Source organism: Staurois parvus, unplaced genomic scaffold (assembly GCF_062004578.1).
Source record: "Staurois parvus isolate SC_StPar_1 unplaced genomic scaffold, SC_StPar_1.0 ptg000611l, whole genome shotgun sequence".
NCBI lineage: Eukaryota > Metazoa > Chordata > Amphibia > Anura > Ranidae > Staurois > Staurois parvus.
Window position 1 is genome coordinate 133,646 of NW_028318407.1, and position 21,648 is coordinate 155,293.

At 46.3% G+C, this 21,648-nt stretch overlaps 1 pseudogene; it reads left to right on the forward strand.

The window, feature by feature from the left end:
* The window catches only part of LOC149449581 (cytosolic phospholipase A2 gamma-like), a 46,435-nt pseudogene extending 34,231 nt beyond the window's left edge, over positions 1-12,204 (forward strand).
* The last annotated feature ends 9,444 nt before the right edge of the window (positions 12,205-21,648 follow it).

A 21,648-nucleotide genomic window follows, 5' to 3' on the forward strand; every position in this document is an offset into this window, starting at 1 on the left:
CAAAATCCTGGTCTGAATATATACAAGGTATGTAATGCGGGGGATCCGACTTTATAACATGAGGTGGTTCTGATGTTTCCGTGTTCTATCCAAAAATAACACAGCAATTCCTAAATGACCTGGATTAACCTTTATTACATCTAATCCAATGCCATGGATCCGATCTACAGCCAGGATCTCCAATCACTCTCCAGGACAGCCATGTAATCCCTACGTACAGTAGTGTGTGTGCTTGTACCACGGACAGTTTTTTTTTTTTTTTTTTTTTGTGTTTTTTTGCTGCTGAATCAATAGCAAACCGGTAAAATATGTACTTTTAGGATTGAAAATGTATTAAAACCCCTCAAAGAATCCTAATATACAGGATGCATATAGCACCAGCGACTCGCTCAAGGCTTTACAATATCCAGCAAATGGAGACCGTGACCAAACAATTCAATACCAGGGGGCAGGAGGGCCCTGATCCCAAGAGCTTACCATTTAAAGGAGAGTACAAGCTAGAGGGCAGAGCTTTGTCAAGGTAGAGAATGTGGAATGAAAAAATGGCGCACAAACTCTACAAATATATTTTTCAAGTCCTATATATTTAGTGGAGTTACACACAATATATAGTTCAATAGTTACGTAGGATGGGGAAAAAAACACAAGTCCAGCTATTCCATAGAAAAATTCAATCCATGCAAAGCGTCCATATGCACATTCCTTTACCTGCAGTTGATGCAATCATTTAAAAAAAAAAAAAACAGAATAAAGCAACTGACTCCCAGTGGGCAGAAAATGAACTCCTCCGTGATCCTCCCAGGAGACAATGGGATATTCTCTGGATCAATACCTCCTGGTGTTACCTCCTAGATGTTATATTCTGTGTATCCAGGAAAGAATCCAGGACTGTCCTACAGCAATCCACTGAGCTGGCCACAACCAACTCTGGAGGGAGTCTATTCCACATTCTCACAGCTCTTACAGTGAAGAAACCTTTCCGTGTTTGGAGATTACATTTCTTTTCCTCCAGATGTAAAGAGAGCCCCCTTGTCCTCTGTGTAGCACTATTTAGAGTTCACTATATGAACCCCTGATGTATTTATACATGGAGATCATATCCCCCCTTATGTATTATACATGGAGATCATATCCCCCCCCCCTTATGTATTATACATGGAGATCATACCCCCCTTATGTATTATACATGGAGATCATACCCCCCTTATGTATTATACATGGAGATCATATCCCCCCTTATGTATTATACATGGAGATCATATCCCCCCTTATGTATTATACATGGTGATCGTATCCCCCCTTATGTATTATACATGGAGATCATATCCCCCCTTATGTATTATACATGGAGATCGTATCCCCCCTTATGTATTATACATGGAGATCATATCCCCCCCTTATGTATTATACATGGAGATCATATCCCCCCCTTATGTATTATACATGGAGATCATATCCCCCCCTTATGTATTATACATGGAGATCATATCCCCCCCTTATGTATTATACATGGAGATCATATCCCCCCCTTATGTATTATACATGGAGATCATATCCCCCCTTATGTATTATACATGGAGATCATATCCCCCCCTTATGTATTATACATGGAGATCATATCCCCCCCCTTATGTATTATACATGGAGATCATATCCCCCCCTTATGTATTATACATGGAGATCATATCCCCCCCCCTTATGTATTATACATGGAGATCATATCCCCCCCCCCTATGTATTATACATGGAGATCATATCCCCCCCCCCCTATGTATTATACATGGAGATCATATCCCCCCCCCCTTATGTATTATACATGGAGATCATATCCCCCCCCCCTTATGTATTATACATGGAGATCATATCCCCCCCCCCCCCCCCTTATGTATTATACATGGAGATCATATCCCCCCCCCCCCCCTTATGTATTATACATGGAGATCATATCCCCCCCTTATGTATTATACATGGAGATCATATCCCCCCCCCCCCCTTATGTATTATACATAGTTTAGGATGGCAATACCAATAACTTGAGAAGATCGGACAGAACACCGGACCCATAAAGATCAAATATTGGACATGACCTCCATTGCACAAGTGTGGGAAAAGATGGCGCGTCCCAGTAAATTATTTTGGGGGAACATATACATGTGGATCACTTGTTAATACTGCAGACCTTTTTTCTCTTGTCTGACAACTCACATGTTCATCAAAATATTTCTCTTCTCTAGATGTCTATGAAATTGCTAAAGTGTTGAAGAACATCGCATCTTGTGTCTTGACGTGGAAATGGGGAACGACCAACAATTTCCTCTACAAATGCAAACGTGAGCATCTGTGTGACATTGTAACAAACCTTCTCTAAATCAGAAACTGTTTTTAGGACAAGATCGCTATCGCTGTAAGCCTCTCTCCTGACAGTGTAATCAAGAACTTCATAATCAATGGCAGTGGGGTGAAATCGTATCCCAGGTAACAAGCCCAAGGGTGAGTGAGAGCGTCCACTCCCTATGCTAGTGGGTGAGGATACCAAGAGGAACCTTGGACTTGGGATGTTCCACAATTGAACCAGTTTTCTCCCAAGTGATCTGAACAAAGAATCCTTGATGAAGGAATCATTCACTGGGATCTGGGAAGCGCCCAGAAAGGTTTGGGCACCCGGAAGATATGCTGCCCATATGTCCTGCAAATGTTCTTTGGCCAGAGCTAGGTTCTACTTCCCTGAGTAAGGCTCCACTGTGGGTCCCACTTTGCCTCTGAATGTATGACACTGCTGCTGTGTTGTCCATGCTTGGGGTCACTGGACAACCCTGAATGTGGGGCAACAACACAGCTAGTGCCATAAACGACACCTAGACTTCTAGAACATTGGACACACACCATACTTGCCTTGCACTTTTGAGATGGTTGTAGGTGACCTCCCATCCTGTGGCACTGGCTTCGGTAGTAACAGTGGTCCAAGGTAATAGACCTTGTGGACGTGAGGGCCTCCTGCTGTACTCCCCCCACCAGAGACTTTTGTTTATCTGTGAGAAGATTCTGATGCGACCAGGGTAGACAATGACGACATCCCCAGGAGACTCCTTACCAATGAAGAAATTTACCCCTATGGGATCCCTTCCTGGTTACTGGTAACGTCTGTTGAAACTTGTAATGGTAGCCACTTGGTTTTCACACTGAGCCCTTAGATACTCTGTGGGATTGGCTTCAACTGGCTCTTCTTGGTGTTCACTGTCCAGCCAAAGCTCCTCAGATTTGCCAGAAGAGTCTCTATTTTAACTAAGAGTTATCCATCCTTCTGTGCCAACAGGATGTCATCCAAGTAGTGATGGACCTGAAGGCCCTGTTCCCTGGGACTGGCCACAACTGAAATCAGCACTTCTGTAAAATGCTTCAGCAAACCAGAAAGCTCCAGAATGAGAAGGATACAAATGTGAAAGTGGTCTTGTAGATGCACCAAAACCATTCAATCACCTAGCTGGATTGCTTGGATGATTGTATTTAAAGATTTGAGCTTGAACTTTTTCTACTCAAATTAAAACTTTGAATTTATTTTAGGTATTTCACTGGCCTTTAGCCCTTTTCTTCCGTATGAGAAACACAGCAGAGTAAAATCCTATAAACCTATACTGAGTGCTGGAACTATTGCAGCCACAGAACACTGATGTACCATTGAAGGATATCCCTCTTTTGACTGAGATTTTCATCCCTACCAAGAGATGTCAATCCAGGCAACCCTCAAGGAAAGTAATGGCATGGAAAAAAAAGTACACAAACCGAAGAGGAAAATGTAGACACAGCTCTGTACACCAAACCATTACAGCACCATGAAAAGCACCACCTGAGGTATACCAATGCTAGTTGAAGTCCTCTGTCCAAAAGACCTCCAGAAGAAACCTCACCTTGTTGGTGCATTTTAGCAACCTAAGATGTGGGACTGCACATGAGAGAAGCTGAACCCAGGTGGACATGTCCTGTCCTGATCATAACTATGGAATAGGTCTGAGCCAACTCTTCGGACCAAACTTTGGCTGTTCAGGGAAAACACCTATATTTTTGTCCATGTGGCCACATTTTCATCAGGAGCATCATCTATAGAAGCAATATTTCTACCGCTCCTATATATATCCACCTCCGACTGTGAATGGTTGCTAAGGAAGTATCCACAGAATCAGCTAATGTCACCACCTGGACCATTGACTTACACTGCCAGGAATCTCCAACCATGTACGTAAAGGGGCAGGGATGGTGGTGACATCACTGATATCACAGATGGCCATATTTGGCCAGTGGAATTCAGCAAATATTTGGTCAATGATGTCACCACTATCATTGACCCTTCCTTATGCTGTCATTTGGCAAGCAGTATCTTCAGGATCGGTTATGCACCCAATACTCATTCACATGAGGGGTGGTATTTGGGGGCCCCTTATTTTATAAAGGGACTTCCAGATTCCAAACCCCCCCCCCCCCCCCCCGCCACAGATCCCCACAACTAGTGGGCCAGGGTTGTAGGGAGGAGGCGCTTGTATTCATCAACATGGGGACAAGGTGCTTTGCTGGGGGGGGGGTGTTCTCCTGACATGGTATGCCACATGTTGAGGGCATGTGGCATGGTATGGTTTAGGAGGGGTACATGCTTGTCCCCCTGCTTCCCTTAGAATCCAGGCTGTATGGTTGGGTTAAGGGTCTGCTCTGTCTGTCATATATTTTATTTATTTTGTAGATAAAATCCCGGAAGGCTCCGACCTCTTTAATAAAAAGCAGATCTCTCTGGTGGATGCCGGGCTGGAAATTAATACTCCGTACCCGTTGGTGTTGCCTCCTCATCGCAAAGTAGATCTGATTTTGTCTTTTGACTTCAGTCAAGGAGATCCATTTGAGGTAATCTAATTTCATGGTCATTCGATGCATCGCACCACCCACCTATATAAAACTGATTGAAAAAACACAAAAGTGCCGAAATAATTAGGGGCGATCAGAACTTCCCTGGGTTTGGTTGAAGAGTTGTTCAGGGAACGTCGAAGTTTGGATTCCAAACTATAATCCCACTGAAATCAATGGAAGCCAAGCTAAGTGCCAAGTTTTATGCGCCAATAGGCTAGGGGGTGTGTGTGTGTGTGGGGGGGGGGGAAACTAGCATGGGGAGTTGGCACTGCCCTAGGGAACATGAACAAATACAAAAAAGTAGAAATCCCATTCAGTCAGAAACAGATGTTCGTTTGTTTTTTTTTGTGTGTATTTATTTTTAAAAACAAATTTTGTGTACAATTCTCTCAATCTATTCCAGACTCGGGATCTGGTGTATATTTAAGGGGATACCTCATGCAAAATTCCTATCTGACTCTTAATATCTGGCTGGTCAAGAAAAGGGGGGGGGGGGGATCTCATGTGCCCCCTCTCACCTGAACCATACCAGTGCACATGACTTCAACATGGGGAGGGGAATTTCATGTTGATGAGGATAAGGGCATCTTCCCCACAACCCTGACCGGTTGTTGTGGGGGTGTATGGGCAGGTAATCTGGAAGCCACCTTTTTAACCCCTCGCCTACCGGGCACTTCTACCCCCTTCTTTACCAGGCCAATTTTCAGCGCTGTCGCACTTTGCCAATTGCGCTGTCATGCAAGATTGTACCCATATGAAATTTTTATCATTTTTTTTTCCCTCACAAATAGAGCTTTCTTTTGGTGGTATTTAATCGCCACTGGGCGCTTTACTTTTTGCACAATAAACAAAAAAATTTAAAATTTTATAATAAAGAAACTTTTTTTTACTTCAAATTTTTTGCAAACAGGTAATTTTTCTCCTTCACTGATGTGCGTTGATTAGGCGGCACTGATAGGCAGCACTAATGAGGTGGCACGGATGGGCGACACTGATGGGTACTGATAGACAGCTTTGGTAGGTGGCACTGACTGGCACAACCGCTGGCCACTGACTGGTGCCACTGACTGGCAACACTGCTGGGCTGCACTGCTGGGTGGCACAGGTGGATGCACTGCTGGGTGGCACAGGTGGATGCACTGCTGGGTGGCACAGGTGGATGCACTGCTGGGTGGCACAGGTGGATGCACTGCTGGGTGGCACAGGTGGATGCACTGCTGGGTGGCACAGGTGGATGCACTGCTGGGTGGCACAGGTGGATGCACTGCTGGGTGGCACAGGTGGATGCACTGCTGGGTGGCACAGGTGGATGCACTGCTGGGTGGCACAGGTGGATGCACTGCTGGGTGGCACAGGTGGATGCACTGCTGGGTGGCACAGGTGGATGCACTGCTGGGTGGCACAGGTGGATGCACTGCTGGGTGGCACAGGTGGATGCACTGCTGGGTGGCACAGGTGGATGCACTGCTGGGTGGCACAGGTGGATGCACTGCTGGGTGGCACAGGTGGATGCACTGCTGGGTGGCACAGGTGGATGCACTGCTGGGTGGCACAGGTGGATGCACTGCTGGGTGGCACAGGTGGATGCACTGCTGGGTGGCACAGGTGGATGCACTGCTGGGTGGCACAGGTGGATGCACTGCTGGGTGGCACAGGTGGATGCACTGCTGGGTGGCACAGGTGGATGCACTGCTGGGTGGCACAGGTGGATGCACTGCTGGGTGGCACAGGTGGATGCACTGCTGGGTGGCACAGGTGGATGCACTGCTGGGTGGCACAGGTGGATGCACTGCTGGGTGGCACAGGTGGATGCACTGCTGGGTGGCACAGGTGGATGCACTGCTGGGTGGCACAGGTGGATGCACTGCTGGGTGGCACAGGTGGATGCACTTAGTAGGCGCTCTGCTGGGAACAGGTGGGCAGAACTTGTGGGTGGCACTGCTGGGCACCGATCATCAGGGCACTGACAACTGCCGGTTCTCGACAGTACTTTCCTCACGATCTGACAGTGTGAGGAAAGTGCAGGCGAGAACCGGCAATTGCATTTCCCGGTAATCAGCGTGCCATTGGACATGGCTGATCACGTGGTAAAAGGCCGCTGTGATTGGCCTTTTACCACATCGCGTGATCAGCTGTGTCCGTAGGTGCGTGCCCCCGGGGGCGCGCAGGAGCACATTCTGGGAGGACGTCGTATGACGCCCACCCAGAACTGGCCGGCCACAGTGCAGCCATCATTCGGCTATCTGCGGTCGGCAAGTAGTTAATGGGAAGCCCCAAGGTACCCCCCATGTGAGTAAATAATGGGTACGTAGTACCCCTACTCATTCACAAAACCATATGTAACCTGGAAATGGACAACTAAACATCCCCAAAAGTCCTTCTTTATACATTTTATCTAAATCATGATGTCCACTGACTTGTCAAACAAAAAAAAACCGGATCTGTGCAAATATTGATTGCTAAAGGAGGAGACCTCCTTGCCCGGATGTGGTCATATCTGGGCATTGATGTTGTTGCTATCCCCATCCTTTCAGCTTACATGGCTGGGGTTCTCGGTGTCCTCAGCGGTTCCTAGTAATGTTGATATTCCTTAGTTCTGTGATTGGTCACAATGTTGCCGGTTCTAGAACAGCGCAGATCTTCATAATTCATGATCACAGCCACCAATGGAGAGGTCTTGCTGCCTTATTTACAATGCAAGCATTGTGTGGTTTCAGTATCTGGCTCAATTCCCAAAGCAAACACCAGGATACAAATGTGTAAAAAGGGGAAAAAAAATAAAGTGAAACTGCAGCTACACAGCTAAAAGACCCTTCTTGTGTTTCTATTCTTTGCGAATAGAGCCCATTATTGGTCAACCTGAACCCAAAGCTCATCCCTGCTATTTGACACAAGCTGTTCAGTTCGCCTAATGGGCGAATGAAATGTCTAGATTTAGTCAGGTCACCCCCCCCCCCCCCTCCCAAGCCTCCAGCCGCTGCTGCCAAAAGTCCTTCATTTAGTGGTAGTAAATGACCGCTTCCTGCTACCCACTATGAAACCCCATTACATGGGGGCGAAGGCAGTATCTGGGGGCTCCAATTATTAATAAACTGGGCTTCCATATTCTAATAAGCCCCCTAGACCCAAACACCCACCAGCCAGAGTTGTGGGGAAGAGGTCCTTGTCAACGTGGGGATCCCACGATCGAGATGGGCCCCCCCCCCCCCCATGCTGAGGTCGTGTGATCTGATACGGGGGAAGAAAAATATAAAGTGTGTTTTTATTTTTTAAAAAAAGGTAAAAAAAAAAGACGGATTATGGACAGGCCTAAAATGAGCACCATTTTTTTTTTTTTTTTTTTTGAACCTTTCAAGATGCACAGCTCTATTAAATGGGGTCTCAAACTATTACTAAATGACATCCGAATACGCACGGTCACAGGACTCCATCCTAGAAATCATGCTGTTCCAGATCACCAATTTTTACCATCTCCCTTCAAGACACATAAAAAGGCCTATTAAATGCTGGGGGGGGGGGTGTTCTGTCCTTGGCACATATCCCTGGTCCGTGTCGGCTCTCCATGCCTTGTGTTTGATGATCGCTTGCTTATTAGTCCTACAAATTGAGAATAACCCCCCCAAAGAGATCAGTGGGATTCACCTCCAAGTTGGGGGTTCCTTGAATTCTGAGTGTGATTGGTGACGCTGTTCATGAACTGAGCCCAGGCTTGTTCCATCAGCACTGTTGTACAATACACATTTTTTAATATTTTGTTTTTCTTTAGACGGTAAAAAGAACAGTTGAATACTGTAATGACCACGATGTTCCTTTTCCAAACGTCCCTGAAGAAAGTTATGAGTGCCCTCCAACTAAAAGTGTCTACATCTATGAAGGGGATGGAAATGAGACTCCCGATGTGATGCACTTTCCTCTGTTCAACACCCAGACCTGTGGAGGTGAGTCTACTGAGAAGAGTCCTGTAATATGGCTCGTGTGTTCATGATGGAGCCTCATGGTTACATAGTTAGTCTGGCTGAAAAAAGACAAAAGTCCATCCATTAAAAAAAAAAAGTTGATCCAGAGGAAGGCAAAGCATGATCTGATTTGCTCACTCTCTGTATTATGTGATTGGACACTAAAGGCTGAATTCCAGGTATGGATATTGTTACATATTTTCGGCTTGGACCAATGTAACTCCATATATACTATACATGTGGGGTCCCTCTAGAAGCTGGAAATCGTGTAGCAGACACCACTACTATGATCACCGCCAGCTCCTGGACCCCATGCTGAGAGGTGGCCCTGCTGCATTGTGAACAGAAGATTGGCCAATCGGCACATGCACCATTCAGAATTCATTTTATATCCTCTCAAAAAAATGCAAAACATTCTCTGATTGGACGAGGTGGAGCACATCTCCAATCAGGCTAGAAGAAAATGTAACCCCTTCCTATCCCCCTGAACACACAGCTGGGTCCCCCTACCCCCTGCAGATCTGTTCTTCCTCCAATGGCTGCAGGCCCCACTGATGTCTGCAACTCGGCCAGCAAAAATCTTGTGTTTGGCTACCAGCACCTACCAATGTCTGATAGACTTGAATAGGACACTGCTCTTGCTCTATGGGTAAGTCCAGGTCTATGATGGGTTACTGTGCAGGCACTGGAAGTCCGACACAAGATTTTCACCAGCCAGACCTCAGAGGGGGTAGGTACAGGACTGGGGAGGGGATACCTTCTTTTTGACACCTCTACCTGACATCGGCCCCAGTGGTTTACTGATTAAAACATTTTATAAATTCCAGTAAGTAGACAGGTGGCAGTGCCTTAATGACAAGACCCACCACTGGTTCCATGACAGTAAATTATAGATCACTTTATTCACCCAGACATCTGCAGCTGCTTCTGATATCTTTGTTCTCAGATCCTGAGGGGTGTTCTCTCAGTCCCCAGGTCAACACAGGCAGCCAGGGTTGACATTGCTTCTTCCATAGTGGGGTTCCCACTGGACCCTGGACATTCCACCCCTAAATCCAAGCTTTTCTGCCCTACACATTGGTGATACTGTCACACAAGGGTCTAGGGCAGGGGTGTCAAGCTGGTGGCACTCCAGCTGTTGCAAAACAAGTCCCATCACGCCTCTGCCTTTGGGAGTCATGCTGGGCGGCTGCCAGTTTGACACCCATGTTCTAGAGGCTTTGCCAGCCCTTCCTGTGGACGAAGAACCATTTTTTCAAACTTTTTTTTTTTTTTTTTTTTTTTCCCTCTAGAGGCCTCCAGAGGTGGGACACAACATATCCATAGATTAGTGGCGATTCCTTGTATCAGTGTTGCTGGGTATAGGGTCCAGGAAAGTTCTCATTTCAAAAGATGGTTTCGTAGCTGAAGTCAGGAGTTCCTTTTTGAATTTTCAGCATGGACTGAACTAGCAAAGGAGGGAGAATAGGAAGTGCAGACCTTACCGTAGTTCAGCCTTTTAATGAAGAATAAAGATACAAAATGTGTATAATTTTATTACAAGAGTTTACAGGCATATCCGTAGTAGGTGGACACCATGAAGCAAGGAAGTCCTCTGTATATATATTTATTTATTTATTTATCGTGTTTATATAGCGCCAAAGGGTTTGCTCAGCGCTGTACAATGGGGGGGGACAATACATGAAACAGAACAGTAACATCAAACAGTACACAAGGGGTTAGAGGGCCCTACTCTTTCGAGCTTACAATCTAGGAGGGAGGGGGTAGAGGCACCGGAGGAAGCGGCTGTGGGGGATGAAGTGGTAGGAGGAGGGAAGGGCAGCGGCTGTTAGGTGAGGGTGGGGTAGGCTTCCCTGAAGAGGTGGGTTTTCAGGGAGCGCCTGAAGGTGAGGAGGGACGGTGACAGTCTGATGGATTGGGGTAGTGAGTTCCAGAGGATGGGGGAGGACCTGGAGAAGTCTTGCAGTCGTGCGTGGGAGGAGGAGACCAGGGAGCAAGATAGAAGAAGGTCCTGTGAAGAGCGAAGGGTACGGGTAGGGTGGTAACTGGGGATCAGATCGGTGAGGTAGTTAGGGGCAGTGTTGTGAATGGCCTTATAGGTCAGGGTGAGCAATTTGAATTTAATGCGTTGGGCAATGGGGAGCCAGTGGAGGGAGAGGCAGAGGGGGGTGGCAGAGGTGGAGCGGCTGGTGAGGTGGATGAGTCTGGCCGCTGAGTTCAGGATGGTCTGAAGCGGGGAGAGCCTGCACTGGGGTAGGCCGGTGAGGAGGGAGTTGCAGTAGTCCATAGTCCGGTGTTCCATGTGCTAGTCATCAATGATCTAGGATAGAGCCGCCCATGCTCCCACGACTGTCGGGGCAGGATCTCCACTGGGATAACAATGGTCACCACTCTGATGGAGCTTTATCCCGTCATAGATCTCCTGCCTATGCAGAGTACATGCTACTCTCAGGGTGGACTGGATGGATCCTGGTGGCTAAGGGAAAGCAAGTGGCTACTAAAGGAACAAACACAGAGCTGCCGACAGCCACAGAGCACAGCTTGGTCTGTATCATTTACTGCAATGACAACATGTTTTTGGGGGTGTATCCTCTATCAAGCCTTGATAAAGGGGATGCACCCCTGAAATGCGTTTGTCCTCGTGGATAATAGTGCAGCACTATATAGTTCAGCTCATGTCAACAGAACAAAATTGAAGTACAGAAATTTTTCTTTTCAATAAACTCTAAATATTTCATAAAAACAGAAGGTTGTCAGACATCATGCAGACCTGAATGAAAGATACCAGAGAAGTTTTATAAATATAATCTTGTTTCTGTGGTAAGGATCATTTAATTCCTACAATCTGATACACTCGTTTCTTTCAGAGGATGAAATGGAGACATTAAGCAGGCAGTACTCAACACTGTTTTTTTCCTATAACGGATCTGTGATGAAAAACCTGCTAAACATCGCTAAGAAGAATGTGGTGAGCAGCCTGGACCAGATCCAGGGCAAGATACATCAATGTGTCCAGAGGTGTAACAGGAGGCGGGAGGTCTCCGGTATACCAGGCCGGGATGAATGAAAATGGCGCCAACTTGGCTCCAATGTTTATAGAGGACCATCCAGACAAACTGTCATTCTCAAGGACAGTCGGCAATGGAATCTTCCTTTAACCATCTGAGGATATTGAACATACGAGATCAGTCCTAAAAAAACTAATTTTGCAAAGTTGTATAAATGTGATGTTTGGATGTGACCAACTACCGCTAGATAGACATTTTCTGAATGCAACTGCAAGACGGACATCTTGGGTTCTGACACTGGTGGTTGGGGATATCATGCTTTTCTACCTGTTTTTCCTGCAAACTTCAAGGCAAGGTTCTTTGGGGAGGGGGGGGGGGGGAAATCCAATGTTCCCGATCTTAACTTATTCTAATATCACATAATCATGCATTTTTGTATCTGGTAATAAAATTGTTACTTTGACTAAATTCAGTGTTTTTGTCTTCTTGGACATTGGATAGGAATTTACACTCAACGGCCTCTATTAGGTCCACCTGTTCAATGGCTTGGTACCATATATTTCCAATCAACCAATCGCATGGCAGTGACTCGATGCTTTCAGGCATCTAGATGTGGTGAAGACTACTTGCTGAAGTTCAAACCGAGTATCAGGGGATTTAAGTGACTTTGAACATAGCATGGTTGTTGGTGCCAGACGAGCTGGTCTGAGTATTTCAAAAATTGCTGATCATCTGGGATTTTCAGGCACAACCATCTCTAGAGTTTACAGAGAATGGTCCAAAAAAGAAAATATCCAGTGAGCGGCAGTTGTGTGGAGGAAAATGCCTTGTTTGATGTCAGGAGAATGGCCATCCCATCACGACTACAGTGCACACATCTCCTGATAGCTCCTTCCAGCAGGGTAATGCTTATAATTCCTTTTTGAATCTATGCCTTGAAGAATGAAGGCAAAAGTGGGTCCAACCCGGGACCAGCTAGTTGGGCCTAATAACGTGGCCGGTGAGTGTGCTGTAGTAGTAATGTTTGGCTGTAGGAGCAACAGAACATTATGGCTGTCCCAATGGAGTTTTGGTCCTCCTAGAATGTATCTTTTTGGGACGACTTTGTTTACAACTGCTGTAATCTGATTTGACACATCAATAACATTTTTTTAGTTATGTGAAGGTCATGAAACAAAATACAGCCAAGGGGTTTTTAAAGGAACATTTTTTTTTTTTTTTTCTTAGAATAATAAATGTTATGCTTACCTGCTCTGTGTAATAGTATTGCACAGAGCATCCCCTTGTTCCCTCTTCTGGGGTCCACCACCATCCGTGCCCCCATAGCAAGCTGTGTGCCATGGGGCTTTCTACCAAACTGGGCTGTGTGTGTACATAGACAGTGTGGTTGGGCCCTGCACCCTACTCTCTCCATACAGGATTTCAGGATTTGATTGACTGAAGCAGGAGCCAATGGCTCACACTGCTGCCTCTGTGTCCTGTGTGAAGAGGGAGAGAGAGAAGCACTACTGCAGATGGGCACGGCGCTGCATCAAAAGAGGAGCCAGGTAATTGGGGTGGGGGTGAGAGGAGTTGATCATGGAAGGTGTTTTGGTTGGTTTACTATAATGCAGAGAATGCCTTAGTGTTACTAAACCCCGCGCGTGCTGTATCCGGCCTCCCCCGCACCCCGCGCGTGCTGTATCCGGCCTCCCCCGCACCCCGCGCGTGCTGTATCCGGCCTCCCCCGCACCCCGCGCGTGCTGTATCCGGCCTCCCCCGCACCCCGCGCGTGCTGTATCCGGCCTCCCCCGCACCCCGCGCGTGCTGTATCCGGCCTCCCCCCGCACCCCGCGCGTGCTGTATCCGGCCTCCCCCCGCACCCCGCGCGTGCTGTATCCGGCCTCCCCCCGCACCCCGCGCGTGCTGTATCCGGCCTCCCCCCGCACCCCGCGCGTGCTGTATCCGGCCTCCCCCCGCACCCCGCGCGTGCTGTATCCGGCCTCCCCCCGCACCCCGCGCGTGCTGTATCCGGCCTCCCCCCGCACCCCGCGCGTGCTGTATCCGGCCTCCCCCCGCACCCCGCGCGTGCTGTATCCGGCCTCCCCCCGCACCCCGCGCGTGCTGTATCCGGCCTCCCCCCGCACCCCGCGCGTGCTGTATCCGGCCTCCCCCCGCACCCCGCGCGTGCTGTATCCGGCCTCCCCCCGCACCCCGCGCGTGCTGTATCCGGCCTCCCCCCGCACCCCGCGCGTGCTGTATCCGGCCTCCCCCCGCACCCCGCGCGTGCTGTATCCGGCCTCCCCCCGCACCCCGCGCGTGCTGTATCCGGCCTCCCCCCGCACCCCGCGCGTGCTGTATCCGGCCTCCCCCCGCACCCCGCGCGTGCTGTATCCGGCCTCCCCCCGCACCCCGCGCGTGCTGTATCCGGCCTCCCCCCGCACCCCGCGCGTGCTGTATCCGGCCTCCCCCCGCACCCCGCGCGTGCTGTATCCGGCCTCCCCCCGCACCCCGCGCGTGCTGTATCCGGCCTCCCCCCGCACCCAGTACACAGAACATGGAAATTACATTATTTTAGTAAATTATAAACTGCTAAATACTTTTCTCATCAGCAGTATCTAGCGGCAGCACACTGGTTGAAGGTTCTAGAAGTTTTCTTTCTGCTCTAGGAGGGTATAAAACCCCTGACCTCTTTTCCTTTGTCTGGACAGTGCTGATCACATGCACTCTCTAAGTCTCTCTAGCAATACATACTAATCTGAGCATGTGACTACGGGTTCAGTCTGTCTTATCAGGTGGACAGTTTGAACAAGAGGGGCAGAGAAAATAGGACCTAACAGCCTTTTTACACAATGCGGAGGATTAACCCCTTAGGTTCCACAGTGAGTATAACAAGCACGCTTTCCTGCATCTACAGACTGATTGTACTGTTGGGGGTTTAGTAACAGTTTAAGGTGAAAGAAACCTTATGCCTGTAGCGTCACTTTAGGATGGAATCAAAGTGACCCTTTAAAAACAATAAAATCCGTGCTCTAACATTACAATTATTTATAAATTATTTATTGTTTTTATAGTATTCACATCCTATGAGAGTGAGAAATTCCAGCGATCTAATATATAGATTTCTAACTCCAGTGGCTCACAAGTTCATCCCAATAATATTTGTCCAAAGTGACCCTTTGCTCCAAAAACCTCAATCTTTAGTAACCATTTTTCATAAAATTGGGTATAAAATAAGTGCCCATTACAGTTCCCTTCATCTGCAAAAAAATGCGTATAATCAAAAGTACAAAGGCATTAAAATAAACTGAACAGAGATGAGAAATATTTAGAGGGGCCATAAGGTTTGGCTACCAAAGTCAATGGCCATCTAAGTGTGCTTCTAGGTGGCTCTAAGCCCCGGCTCCCTGAAAAGACACTCCCTACACTTATGGAGGGGAGGGAGTTCATGGGCAGTCCAAGGGAGGAGAGAGAGACGCATGGTGCTGAGGGAAGCGGGAGAAGTTCAGGTGTCAGAAATGAGACCATACTGCTTGGTGGGGAAGAGTCTCTAAATGGTGCAAATCTCTACAGTGGGAGCCGCTCTCTGGCATTGAGAACCAGAACCAACGATAAGATTCTTACTATAGCCACAGCAAATAAAGAGATCTCCAGCTTCCAAAGGTCATAGTGTAAAAAAAAAAAAACCCTAACACTTGCCTACAGGAGAAGATGTTACAGAATCACTTGTTCAATACCGGCCTCTCAAGTCCTTTTTTAAAGATTTTTTTTTGGGTTTTTTTTCCTCAAATATTCACCATGGAAAGGTCTTCTTAGTACACTCTGCGCTCTATCATCAACAATTGACCAGACTGGTAGATCCATTCACCACCCTGAGAAAAAAAAAATGGAAAAATTGGCTGCAATGCTTAATGAGTTGCTTGATTTGCATAATGAGCTGGCTGAAGATATGAAATGGGTAAAGGGAAAATAAAAAAAAAATTAAGATTAATGATTATCTTGGAATTGTTTGATCTGCATGTACCTTGGATTGATGGTTGATGAGGTTTTGAAGTCTGATCCAAATATTGGAAAATGTTTTGTCTCCAGGAGGTGAGCGTGGTGTTTAGTATGGCAATATAATGTAGATGTATAATACTTATCAGGTAGGGCTGGTTCACATGGGCAGTGTCCTCTGAAGAGTGAGCTGTGGTGGATCACTTTTCAAAGGACATTTAACGGGCTATGAGCAGGACCCTATAAAGGCTGCACTACTGTACTTGTGTTGCACTCCCTTGCGGTGCCTCATTTATATGTAACATTTATTGTAAAAAAGAAAAAAAAAAACTATGATGGATGGTAAATAATTGTATTGTCTGTGTGTGGTACATGTGCAATCCCACCTTGTTCACCCTCAGCCATATATTAGATTAAGGTGGAATCAAAGTCACCCCCTTGGTTCAAAAACATCAATTTGAATAACCATAGGTCATTTTCACATAACTGGGTACAAAACAGTGCCCATTACCGTTCCCTTTTTCTGCACAAAAACAATCAAATGTATAAAGGTGTTAAAATAAACTGAATAGGCATGAAATAAAATATTTTGAGGGGGGAATGTGATTTGGCTGCGAAAATTAATGGCCATCTAAATGAGCAGCTCTGCTTATAGTTGGCACTAAGCCCTACTGACCGCTCCCTGAGAACCCATTACCTGCACTTGTGGAAGGAGAAGGTGTATGGGTCTGAGAGGAAGACATTCTGACCTCCGATATTAAGCCCTTCATTTCTGCTCAGTGAGAGAGTCTCTAAATACTGCAGACCTCTAAAGCCGGAGCCATGCTCTGGTATTGAGTCAATTTCAGAATCCTGAAGGGAACCAAAGATCAGAGTCTACTATATAATAGAGACCTGGAATAGTTTCTTAGACGGCCTAACCAGCCTCAAAAGTAGAAAAAAAAGACAAAACAAAAAAAAACCCCATCCCTATCATTCCCCCCAATAGGAATCACATATGAGATTTGCCTCTGAAGTCATTTTTAAAGCAGAGGTTTATTTTTCTTTAATATTCACTATGAAGAGATGTTTCCAGTATGGCGGGTCATGCAATATCACAAATCAGACCAGACTGACACATTCACTCACTTTCCTGAGAAAAAAAAAAATGGGAGAATTTTCTGCAGTATATAGTTACATAGTCTGGCTGAAAAAAGACAAAAGTCCATCCAGTTCAACCAGTTTAACTAATTTTTAGATTTTATTATATTTTTGTGTTTTATTGTGATTAGTGGTAATATATATCTTATCCACAAGATGGCACTCTCTTTGGTAAATTTTTGGGAGGTGCAATATTCTCTGTCACCATGAGATGGCGCACATATATTAGGTTTCTATGGATCAATAGATTTGGTTTTATGTACTTTTTTTATTATTATTATTATTATACAGGATTTATATAGCGACACCAGTTTGTGCTATATGATTTACGAAATGAAGGCAGACATTAGTTACAATAGAATTTGGTACAAGAGGAAACAGAGGGCCCGGCTCCTGGGGGCTTACAATCTAGGAGGAAGGGTTGACTGATACAAAAGGTAATAGCTGTGTGGGGAGGAGCTGATGGAGGAAATAAATGATGGTTTACTAGGTAGAAGCAGGATAGGCTTCTTTAAAGAGAGGTTTTCCGAGATTGTCTAAAAGTGGATAGATTAGGAGCAGGGGCGGACTGACCATTTGGAAACACGGGCATTGCCCGAGGGCCCAGGGTCAGTAGGGGGCCCCATGAGATGCCCCTGGTACCTTTTTCATAGGCTTTTTTGAGTTTGGGCAAGGACACAGGGGCCCCATGATCCCCTATTGCCCAAGTGCCCCATGAGTTGTCAGTCTGCCCCTGATTAGGAGACAGCTGGACAGATTGGGGTAGGGAGTGCCATAGGATAGGAGAAGCATGGGAGAAGTCCTGGAGGTGAGTAGGGAAGGAGGAGGTGACACGGGAACTAGAGAGCAGAAGGTCTTGGGAGGATCCAAGAGAATGGTTTGATATTTTGAGAGTTTTAGGAGAGCTGTTTCTGTGGAGTGTTTTGGGAGAAATCCAGACTGAAGGGGATCGAGAAGGTTATTCTCTATAAGGTCGCAGCTCAGCCGGCAGTAGACTAGACATACAAGGAGTTTGGAGGCAAAAGGGAGAAAGGAGATGGGTCTTAGATTGCTAAGATTGGTGGGGTCCAGTGAGGCTTTTTTAAGTATGGGGGTGACTAGCGCATGTTTTAGAGAGTTGGGGAAGATGCCAGTAGAAAGGGAGAGATTGAAGATATGAGTTAAATAATGGACAGAGCCAGAGGATGACCATAGTATTTGCGAGGGAACAGGGTCCAGGGGGCAGGTGGTTAGGTGGGCTTTAGAAAACTGTTTACCAACCTTCTCTATAGTAGCTGGGTTACACAAGGGAAGTATAGATTGTGCAGGTGGACGAGGAGTGTAGGGTAAGGGAGATGTCTGGTGGACGAGGAGTGTAGGGCGAGGGAGATGTCTGGTGGACGAGGAGTGTAGGGTGAGGGAGATGTCTGGTGGACGAGGAGTGTAGGGTGAGGGAGATGTCTGGTGGGCAAGGAGCGTAGGGAGAGGGAGATATCTGGTGGACAAGGAGTGTAGGGTGAGGGAGAAGCCTGGTGGACAAGGAGTGTAGGGAGAGGGAGATGTCTGGTGGACAAGGAGTGTAGGGAGAGGGAGATGTCTGGTGGACAAAGAGTGTAGGGTGAGGGAGATGTCTGGTGGACAAGGAGTGTAGGGAGAGGGAGATGTCTGGTGGACAAAGAGTGTAGGGTGAGGGAGATGTCTGGTGGACAAGGAGTGTAGGGTGAGGGAGATGTCTGGTGGACAAGGAGTGTAGGGTGACGGAGTTATCTGCACAGTAGAGATCTTGTCACAAATTGTATCAATCTTCTTTTTGAAGTGATTAGTGATCTCCTGGACAGCGAGTCAGTTAGTGAGTGAAGGTAAAGGACAAAGAAGAGAGTTAAAGGTAGAAAACAGTTGACAGGGATTGTATGAGAGGGTGTTAACCACTTCCAGTCCAGACTTTTTTACCCCCTTCCAGTCCAGGCCAATTTTCAGCTTTCAGCGCTGTCATACTTTGAATGACAATTGAGCGGTCATGCAACACTGTACCCATATGAATTTTTTAGCATTTTTTTGAGGCAGATAAAGCTTTTATTTTGGTGGTATTTATTTTTTGCTATGTAAATAAAAAAGTCCAAAAATTTTGAAAAAAAGTGTTTTTCTTATAACATTTTGCAAATAAATATTTCATCATAAATCTTGGCCAAAATGTATTCCGTTATCTTTTTAGTAAAAAAAAACAAAAAAAAAAAAACCCAGATTTTTAAACACTTTTTTTACATTTATTTTAGTTTTTATACTATTTATTTTTTACATACTGTCACCCTAGCAGTACAGTGTCACCATAGTGACACTGTACTACTTGTGGGGGGCGATGAAGATTTATTTTTTCACTGATTGCTTTTACACCCATAAAGGCTGTAAAAGCAATCATTTCTTCTTCTCTCTGGCTGCATACTGTGTGAGCTGTGATTGGTCACAGCTTGTCACATGGTACAAGGCTGTTGTGAATAGCCCTGTACCATGTGACCTCTGTGATCATTCACAGATTTCAGACGTAGTAAGCAATGATGTTACAAATGATGTCACAAGTGAGACCGACCGTATAAAATATAAAAAGGCTGGAAGGGAAGTGGTTAATGAGAGTGATAAAATAGGTCTGTTTGGCAGTGTGGAGACAAGAATTGTATATTTGAAGGGCAGATTTATATTGGTCGATGTCTTGCTGGGTCTTAGTCTTGCACCATAAACATTCAAGAGCACGGCTACGTATTTTGAGGCATCTGGTATTGTCTGTTTGCCAGGGCTGTAGTGGTTGGGGCCTAATTCTGTGTGTAGTGAGGGGGGCCAATGTGTCCAGGATGGATGACAGTGAACTGTTGTAGACAGAAGTGGCCAGGTTGGGGCAGGACAGGGCTGAGATTTTGTTATAGAGACAATCTGTTGCCAAAAAAAGAAGAAAAGGGTTAAGATAGTGAAGGTTTCTACAGGTAACTGGTATTTGGAAGACAAGGAGGAGGAAGCCAAGGAGAGAGGGAAGCTAATAAGGGAGTGATCAGAGAGAGGAAGAGGAAAGTTGGTGAGGTTGCAAGGAGTGCATAGGCAGGAGAATACAAGGTCCAGGCAGTTACCATTCGAGTGAGTAGAAGCATGCGTCCATTGTTTTCGGTTAAAAGATGGATAGGCTCAGAAGTTTAGAGGTAGCAGTTGTGTTAAGATTGACGGGGATGTTAAAGTCACCAAGAATGATTGTGGGAATTTCAGAAGAGAGAAAGTAAGGCAGCCAGGCAGAGAATTCATCAAGGAAGCTTGTTACCGGTCCAGGAGGCCGATAGATCACAGCAATTCTTAAAGAAAATGGAGGGAACAGATGAGCAGAGGGACAGAGAGGGAGGTGAATGAAGGACCTGAAAAGTGCTTTGAATGGATAGGAGGATTCCAGCTTCACCCCCTTTCCGTCCACTAGTTCGTCCTTGAGTCCAGAGGAGACCACCATGGGAGAGGGCAGCAGGAGAGGGAGAGTCAGATTCATGAAGCCAGGCTTCCATAATTGCAAGCAAGTTAAAGGAGTTTGTGATAAGAAGGTCATGGACAGAGGAGAGTTTGTTACAGACAGAGCGGGCATTCCGGAGGACCCAGATTGTGTGGATTGCGACTACTATTGGAGGATATAGGGGTGCAGGGTGTGTTGATCAAAGGAAAAAGATGGCGGCAAAGGATTTGCGGAAATGTCTTCAGATGTTAGGAGAAGCAGAAGGGTAAGGGAGGTAAAATGGGAGTATGACTTATATGGAGGGACAGGGCCCAGTGTCCTGGAGGTTTTATTATTATGTGAGCTCAGAATTAGTAGGAGTTGATGAGTACAGTAATAACTCCCAGCATGTTCTGGAACTAGGTTCCTTCCTCAGGGAACAAGTGGGTATAGTAGTTAGTCAATGCATGTGTGACATCCAATAATGATAAAAACTGCCCAAGAAAAGGAGCCGGCAGGGGCGGACTGACCATTTGGAAACTCGGGCACTGCCCTAGGGCCCGGGGTCAGTAGGGGGCCCCATGAGATGCCCCTGGTACCTTTTTTATAGGCTTTTTTGAGTTTGGGCAAGGACACAGGGGCCCCATGATCCCCTATTGCCCGGGGGCCCCATGAGTTGTCAGTCCGCCCCTGGGAGCCGGTATTTGGTTATACTGACACATAGACTCACTAGCTACTATACCCACCTCCCCCCGAAGAAGGAACCTAGTTCTGAAACATGTTGGGAGTTAATGGATGACTAGACCAAGATATATTCACCTTGGAAGTCTATATCGTTGTATTTTATCCCACAAGGGTAAATGTTCAGTGTCCAGGTTTTTTTTCTTGCTGTACGTGTAACTCCAGTTGAACCATTGAAAGATTTTATAGGCCCTTGGGCCAAATCTTTATTAACAAGTGTGTTAACAAATAAAGATGGACAATTGGTCTTTTAGACAATTTTTCCTATTTTGTTTCTGCCATTGAAAGTCCCAAGGGGATTTATACTTACCTTTTCGGTCCTATATTTGCATGTTCCATTATTGGAATGGTAGTGAAATGGGAGTGATATCCTACTGCTCAAGGTCCTCGCCGAGGTCTGATTTTTCACGATTCAAATAATGTCAACCTCAGGGATAGATGGGTTAAGCTGTAACCAGTATCTGTACTTTTGTAGCAACAGCTGTCTCCTAGAGCTACTAAAAAA